Consider the following 8,954-nt stretch of genomic DNA (forward strand, 5'->3'; position numbering starts at 1 on the left):
TCTTGCCAATGCTTATGTCATTCATTGAAAGATATATGAAAACTTACATACATACATAAACATATACACAAGCATATATACCTACAAGGAGATACCCAAAAGAAACCAGAATATTATTTTGTTCACTTAGTTTTACATGTCTGCACTTTTATCAATGTAACAACAGCACCAGTGCTTTTTAAATGGCACCACCACTAGTTGTGTATGTACATATGCACATACATACATATATCCATATACGTTTGTGTGTGTGTGAGGAAGGGCATTCAACTTTATAAATACAAGCAAATATGAAATGTATGAAGGAAATGACATAGAAAGATGAGGATCGTGAGGAGGATGACAACGATGATAATGGTAATGATGATCATCATCATGATGACAATGACTCCAGAGGTGATGTCAGTATAGACCATGACGATGACAACAATGGTGTTGGCAATGACAGTGATGACAACAATGTTGATGGGAGAGACAATGATGTTGTTGACATTGCAGATGACAAATGATGACAACAATGAAAACAACGATGATGATGATGATGATGATGATGATGATGACGACGACAACGATGACGACGACAACGATGACGACGATGATGATGACGATGATGATGATGATGATGATGATGAAGAGAATGATGTTTGTCTAATTTAGACCGCTGACAAAATTAGTTGTCCCCTTCTTGAGTGATTGTTTAGGTTTTAACAATGTTCGAGGCTGAAGTACAGCTGTGAAAAAAGAAAAAAACACTTTTCATTTATTCCTTCAACCTGCAATGTGCTACATAGCAAACATAAAGAGCTATCCTACCAGTTTAACGCAGAAGAAACCAATAACAACAACAACAACAAGAACAAGAACAACAACAACAACAACAACAACAACAACAACAACAACAATAATAATAATAATAATAATGATAATAATAATAACATTAATGATAATAACAACAACAACAACAACAACGAGTAAGGATTATAAAACACTTGAAATGTAATTGTCAATTAAGTTGTTTTTAATGATATATGAGATCATACTTAGATTGTTAATAACACAAGGAATAAAAATACATGTTTTCAATTAAAGCAGAGGATCAAATAAAAAGGCACTTAAGATTGAATAGAATAACATTTCATTGAGAGATCTGCTTCGATGGCGCAAGCTTTTGCGGATGGATCGTGTTCAACAGCTGTCATAGATTAACATCGACCACCATTATGACATCAGCTTTAAAATCAGTCAAGTTTGAGCAGCGTGCATTATACATATATACATACATAAATGTAAATATATATATATATATATATATATATATATATATATATACATATACACACACACACACACACACACACACACACACACACACACACACACACACACACACATATATATATATATATATATATATATACACACATAACATATCTCTTATCTTTTACTTGTTTCAGTCATTAGACTGTGGCCATGCTGGGGCACTGCCTTGAAGAATTTTAGTTGAATGAATTGATCACGGTACTTTTTTTTTTTTTTGCCTCACTACTAAGTTACAGGGTTGTAAACATACCAACACCAGATGTTAAGTGGTGGTGGGGAAACAAGTACAGACACAGAGACACATGCATGCACATATATATACACCATAGGCTTCTTTCAGTTTCTGTCTACCAAAACTACTGGCAAGGCTTTGGCAGGCCTGACGCTATAAGCAGATAAAACTTGCCTATAGTGCCACACAGTGGGACTGAATCCAGAAGCATGTAATCTAGTTGAGACAGTCAATCTAACAATATGTCCTTCATGTAGTGGTTGATACTGATCTATGATTTATAGCATAGGAAGTTGCACCCCATTCCCTTTGGCAGCAAAACAGCAGTAAACCAGTCGAAATATTTCAATCATGGCAGTAGGTGACTTGATGTATCACATGTTTATTACAAATTTTATTTTGTATCTTCTGGTGTATATCTGTGGTCTACTTAGATGTATGTTTGATATGAAACAAACCTTAGTTAGGGAAATGTAAATTGTTTTGCTCGTGGAGTGTGAGCTGCAATGGTAAGAGAATCAGCATTGAGCTGTGATAGTTTTATGTTTGGTTGCACCAGGCATATGGCACACTGTGCACCTGCTCAGGTAAGACAATCAGTGAGTGAGGTAGAGTTTGAACAAACTTAAAACACATTCTCACTTTAGGTCACTAAGTGGTTATGCATTATTCTTGATGGAAGTGCCAATCATACACATACATATGTACACACACACACACACACTATATATATATATATATATATATATATATATATATATATATATATATATATATATATAGATGTGTATGGAAGTGGAGATACAATATCCTTACATATCTTACATCTGTTTTCATTCCTCCACTTCACTCTATTTCATATCTTCTCTAGAATAACTATTACTTAAACATTTTCTCGCACTGTCTCAGATAAACGGATATATAAAATATCCCAGAAACAGCTGTAAGACCTTCTCTTTATAAATGCTCTACTATCTTTCACAGCTTTTGGATTTTTTATCTCATTCTGTTAATCATATATATATATATATATATATATATATATATATATATATATATATTTATATATATATATCTGACACAAATGATGAAAATGTATAAAATGTGTAACTAACAAATAATTACCCCTCATCTGCTGTCCACCCAGGAACGTTTTGTGGTTTTGACATTTGAAAGCAGTACTTCTATCCTTGGGGGCATCACCATCATCATCATCATCATCATCGTTTAACGTCCGCTTTCCATGCCAGCATGGGTTGGACGATTTGACTGAGGACTGGTGAAACCGGATGGCAACACCAGGCTCCAGTCTGATTTGGCAGAGTTTCTACAGCTGGATGCCCTTCCTAACGCCAACCACTCAGAGAGTGTAGTGGGTGCTTTTACGTGTCACCCGCACGAAAACGGCCACGCTCGAAATGGTGTCTTTTATGTGCCACCCGCACAAGCCAGTCCAGGGGCACTGGCAACGATCTCGCTCGAAAATCCTACAGGAGCCAGTCAGGCGGGTACTGGCAACGGCCACGCTCAAAATGGTGCATCTCATGTGCCAACCGCACAAGAACCAGTCCAGGGGCACTGGCAACGATCTTACTTGGCTTGCCGGGTCTTCTCACGCACAGCCCATTTCCAAAGGTCTCGGTCCGTAGTCATCGCCTCGGTGAGGCCCAATGTACGAAGGTCTTGCCTCACCACCTCAGCCCAGGTCTTCCTGGGCCTACCTCTTCCACGGGTTCCCTCAACTGTTAGGGTGTGGCACTTTTTCACGCAGCTATCCTCCTCCATTCTCACCACATGTCCATACCAGCGCAATCGTCTCTCTTGCACGCCACAACTGATGCTTCTAATGTTCAGCTTTTCTCTCAAGATACTTACACTCTGACGGGTATTCACATTGACATTACACATCCAACGGAGCATACTGGCTTCATTCCTTGCGAGCTTACGTATGTCCTCAGCAGTTACAGCCCATGTTTCACTGCCATGTAGCATGGTTGTTCGTACGCATGCGTCATACAGTCTGCCTTTTACTCTGAGTGAGAGTCCCTTTGTCGCCAGCAGGGGTAAGAGCTCTCTAAACTTTGCCCAGGCTATTCTTATTCTAGCAGCTACACTTTCAGCGCACCCACCCCCACTACTAACTTGGTCGCCCAGATAGCGGAAGCTATCGACTACCTCTAGTTTTTCACCCTGGAATGAGATAGAAGTTGTTTCCTGTTTGTTTGCAGTCTTTATTGCACCTGAACATCTGCCACAAACAAAAACTAACTTGCTAGTTAACCTGCCTTTGATGTTGCTGCACCTCTTATGTGTCCATAGCTTGCACCGGGTACATCTTATAGAGTTACTACCTACTCCTTTTCTACATACTGAGCAGGGCCATCTACCTGAAGGGGTTTGTGTTTTATCTACCTTCCTACTTATTAGGATTTTGGTTTTAGCTAGGTTGACTCTAAGGCCCTTCAATTCTAGACCTTGCTTCCACACCTGAAACTTCTCCTCTAGTTCTGATAGTGACTCCGCAATTAGGGCAAGGTCATCAGCATAGAGGAGCTCCCAGGGGCAACCTGTCTTGAACTCCTCTGTGATTGCCTGGAGGACTATGGTAAATAATAGGGGGCTGAGGACGGAACCTTGGTGGACCCCTACCTCTACCCGGAATTCATTGCTGTACTCATTTCCAACCCTCACCTTACTGGCAGCATCTCTGTACATGGCTCGCACAGCTCTCACTAACCATTCTTCTATCCCAAGTTTCCTCATTGACCACCAGATAAGGGATCGGGGGACCCTGTCAAAGGCTTTCTCCATGTCAACGAAAGCCAGGTACAGAGGTTTATCCTTAGCTAGGTATTTCTCTTGCAACTGTCTCACTAGAAATAAGGCATCAGTAGTGCTTTTACCTGGCACGAACCCAAACTGCATCTCATCTAAATTGATTCGCTAATCATCAGATATATTTAGATGCAGTAGAAAAGAAATACAAAAGACATGACAAAGATATACAGTTATGTCTTGGCAACTGTAGCAGAGACAACACAAAGAGTATGAAAACATATACAGTGTCAGCTTTAGTAAACTGAATAGAGAAAAATAACATTAACCTTTTACAACCAAAATAAGACAAGTCAAAACAACACAACCAACCGTGCATAAGTATGATTATGAAGGGAAAATGGAATTTAAGATTAGGTGTAAGCTTGGGCATTCTCAAGCAAATAAATGTATGGGAAAATAGAGAAGAGAGAAATATGTTTGTTGGATAGAACAAGGCTAAAATGATCAAAGATGATATATAATAAAAAGGGAAAATGATCTGGCAATTGTTGAGTTTCATGATACTCATGATTAAGCTATTCTCTTCTTCTGGAAGACATTTAATTTTGAAAATAAGAAAGAATTTAATGAAATAACTTCAGTATTATTATTTTAGTGTTTGGAACATGAGATTAAAATTAACAAGAAATTAATATTAGTTTCAAATTTTGACAAAAGGCCAGCAATTTCCAGGAAAGGGGTGGGTTGATTACACCAACCCCTGTGCATAACTGGTACTTCTTTTATCCACCCCGAAATAATAAAAGCATAGCCAACCTTGGTGGGATTTGAACACAAAAGGTAAAGAGGGACAAAAATGCCACGAAGAATTTTGCCCAATAATGTGAAAACACAAAATTAATATTAACACGAAACATTAATTCCCATGAAATTTGATGGGAAGTTTTAATTTAGACCAATTAACAAGAAATTTGTATCCTAGAACCAGGGGCAGTCTCAGATAGATTGGTATTTAAACAGAAAATATATGTTCTAGTTGTGACCCCTCCAAGTCAATCCTGGTTGAGCAAACCTTAAAATCAAAGGCATTCTCACTATGAGCACTCCAGGTTTTATTACAGTGTATTTAGGACCACATTATCAATTGTGGTCTTTCCATTTTTACATCAGTTAAATGTGATTTGAGGGAGATTTGGCTGCTATATGTAACGGATAGACTATCAATACAGAGATTTCCTCATTAGCTGTATCATTCAAGCCATGACAAATTCGTATGATGGATTACATTAGCCAAAGATTTGTCTAGCTCCGATTTGAGGGAGATTTAGCTGCTTTAATATTAGGTCAGCTGATCATGTAGGGACTTACTGATTGGCTTAGAGTAGAGTGCAGCACCTTAAACTCACTGCCATTGTTCAGCACCATTCTCTGATTTTTTAAAATCTCTTTTTATATTTTGCAGATGGAAATTCTATCTAATAATATGTCTTGGGATTTTGGAAATATATTCCAGTCTCTGTCACATTATTCACTTCTCTAACATTGCATGACATTGCTCATACAATTCAAAACATAAAGATATACATACATACATATATATATGAGTGTATGTTTCTATGTATGTGCATATATAAAAGAAATATGCATGTATGTATATATATATATATATATATATATATGAGCAAATATGTCCAACCATATCATATAGAATCACCTGGCCTCCTAAGAATAACATTGACTAGCGATACAAGGTGAATGTCTTCGAATGAGTTGTAGAGGTGTGTAGAATGTAACAACTGTAGTTGTTCATTTTAATGCCGTCAATATGTTTTACTGACTGCATTACATGAATTAAGCGGAGCAATAACAACACCGTCAACAACAACAACAGCAACAACAACATTAACAACAATAATGACAATTCTTTTATTTAACACAAGGGTGTTGGGTGACGGGTGTGTTATAGAGACAAGTTACAATTTGTATGGGAAGGATGCATAAGATCCAGTGAGATTGAAGGAAAAGAGAATGAAAGGTGCCTGTATACATACACACACACATACATATACAAATACACATGCACACACATACACACATATGAAACTAATAATAATAATAATAATAATAATAATAATAATAAAAACAACAACAACAATGATATTTATATTCCACAGAAAATGTCTCTATTAAGTCCTGAAGTTGTAAGTATGTAGTTATTTCTGAAAAAAAAAAAAAAAAAATCTATGAAGTAGAGCAGAATGACTGGCTTATCTGCCCTTCTTGGACTTGTCCATTGTAAGGTTTCTTAAGATAATAATCAACAATGCAACCAACCAAGAAATTGATCAGCCTTCTATGAATTACATTCAATATAGAGAACCAGTTAAACCCACACATTTATTTCTATCTCCCTTTCTTTCTCTCTCTCTCTCTCTCTCTCTCTCTCTCTCTCTCTCTCTCTCTCTCTCTCTCTCTTTCTCTCTCTCTCTCTCTTTATCTCTCTCTCTCTCTCTCTCTCTCTCTCTTTCTCTCTCTCTCTCTCTCTCTCTCTCTCTCTCTCTCTCTCTCTCTCTCTCCTTTTCTCTAGCTATGCTACATACATGTGTGTGTGTGTGTGTGTGTATTGTACATATGTATATTATATATGTGTGGGTAGATGTGTTTGAGCACGTATGTCTATTTATTTCTGCATATACCTATTATAATTTCTTTTCTCTTATTTACTTATATAACCAGCTTATAATGTACCTATCTGTCTGTCTGTCTGTATGTATGTATATTGGAATGACTTCCTCTGTCTTTTTACTCTGATGATAATGATATTGATGATGATGATGATGATGATGATGATGATGATGATGATGATGATATATATATCCATTCCTAAAATTATCAGTTTGTATCTGTCTGCCTATCTTTCTCTCTCTTACTTTCTCTCTCATTCTCTATTTCTCTCTCTTCCTCCTTCTTTCTCCCTTTCTCCATATATATATATATACGAGGTCTGATCAAAAATTATTTGGACTGATACTTTAAAAAGAAAACTACAACACACCAATCCAGCATTTAATCTTCGAATTATTCCTCTTCTGAAATCCTAAACTTTATCCAGCATCGTTTCCAGTAATGGATGCTTTCCTGGAACTTCTCTTTTGGGATAGTGAGCAGCTGCTTTGCTGCATTCTCTTGAAATTCCTCAACTTCTCAAAATCTTCTTCCTTTCAAGTGGAATTTGATCCTTGCTTTGTTTTCGGGGCCATAGACCAACAATTTGCTGCCTTTTATGATTGTTTACAAAATGAATTTCATCTTCCTTGACACAGCCAAGTGGATTTTGTGCAACTGGGACCCAATTTTTTTCAGATGAACACATTCTACACACTCTATTTCCAAGCATTGTTATGAACAATGCATGTGCAACAGAGTTGAAGGTCGATCTGTACCTAGCCTCATCACAATACATACTATATATATATATATATATATATAAATGAAAGAAGGTTTGAAAATGCACTTATTTTAAAGATATTTATTTAGAGACACACACACACACTCACGTACACACACACTCCCACACTCACACAAAACACTCCCACGCACACACACAGATGCACACATACATACACACACATACGCACACATACGTACACACCCTCACACATACATACGGTTGCTCTCACACACACACACCACAAGGACGATTAAAACAACACATACATACTCAGACAAAGAGATATACGCACGCTCTCACGTACACACACCTAACATCCCCACCGACACAAAAATCACACAAACACACATACACACGCACACACACGAACGCACACACGCACACACACGAACAAACACATACACACACATGCGCACACGCAACACCCTAACAAATACCAATCACACACATACACACTTACACAAACGTGCACACATATACACACACCATCCTACCATAGATTAAACACACACATACTCATATACACATTCCAAAATAAACTCTGGGACCAATAAAAACGACACACACACACACACACGCGCGCACACACACACGGACACAAACACACATATATACACACACACATAGAGATGTCCACAAAACCAGTCCCAAAAAACAGTGAACCATGACAGACTAGCTCACAGACCAACCAAAAATCAAAAAATCCCTTTTAACTCTTCCTTCCTCCCACCCCAGCTAGCCAGTCATATTGTCTCTTAAGACAGCAAACATTCCCTCAATACACACAAGAGAAAAAAGCTAGGTCAGTTCCTCCTCAACTTTTTGCGAACATTTAAATATATTTCCTGGGTATATATATACATATTTTACCAAATCCTTTTTGTTATTACGACGTTGTAAACTGTTTCAAACATATTCTTATTATTATTATCAAAGAATGTATGTATGTATTTTGATACTTAAACTGTTTCTAACATTTTCTATTATTATCAAAGAATATGTATATGTATTTTTCTATATATGTATTTTCATACTTACACTGTTTTTAACATTTTCATCTTATTATCAGAGAATGTGTGATAATCAGTATGTAACACTACAAAGCTCATACAAAGCTTTATACTTTAAATATATTCCTCTTATTATCATCAAAGAATGTATATATGCATTTTA

Source organism: Octopus bimaculoides, chromosome 5 (genome assembly GCF_046866305.1).
Source record: "Octopus bimaculoides isolate indiv1 chromosome 5, ASM4686630v1, whole genome shotgun sequence".
NCBI lineage: Eukaryota > Metazoa > Mollusca > Cephalopoda > Octopoda > Octopodidae > Octopus > Octopus bimaculoides.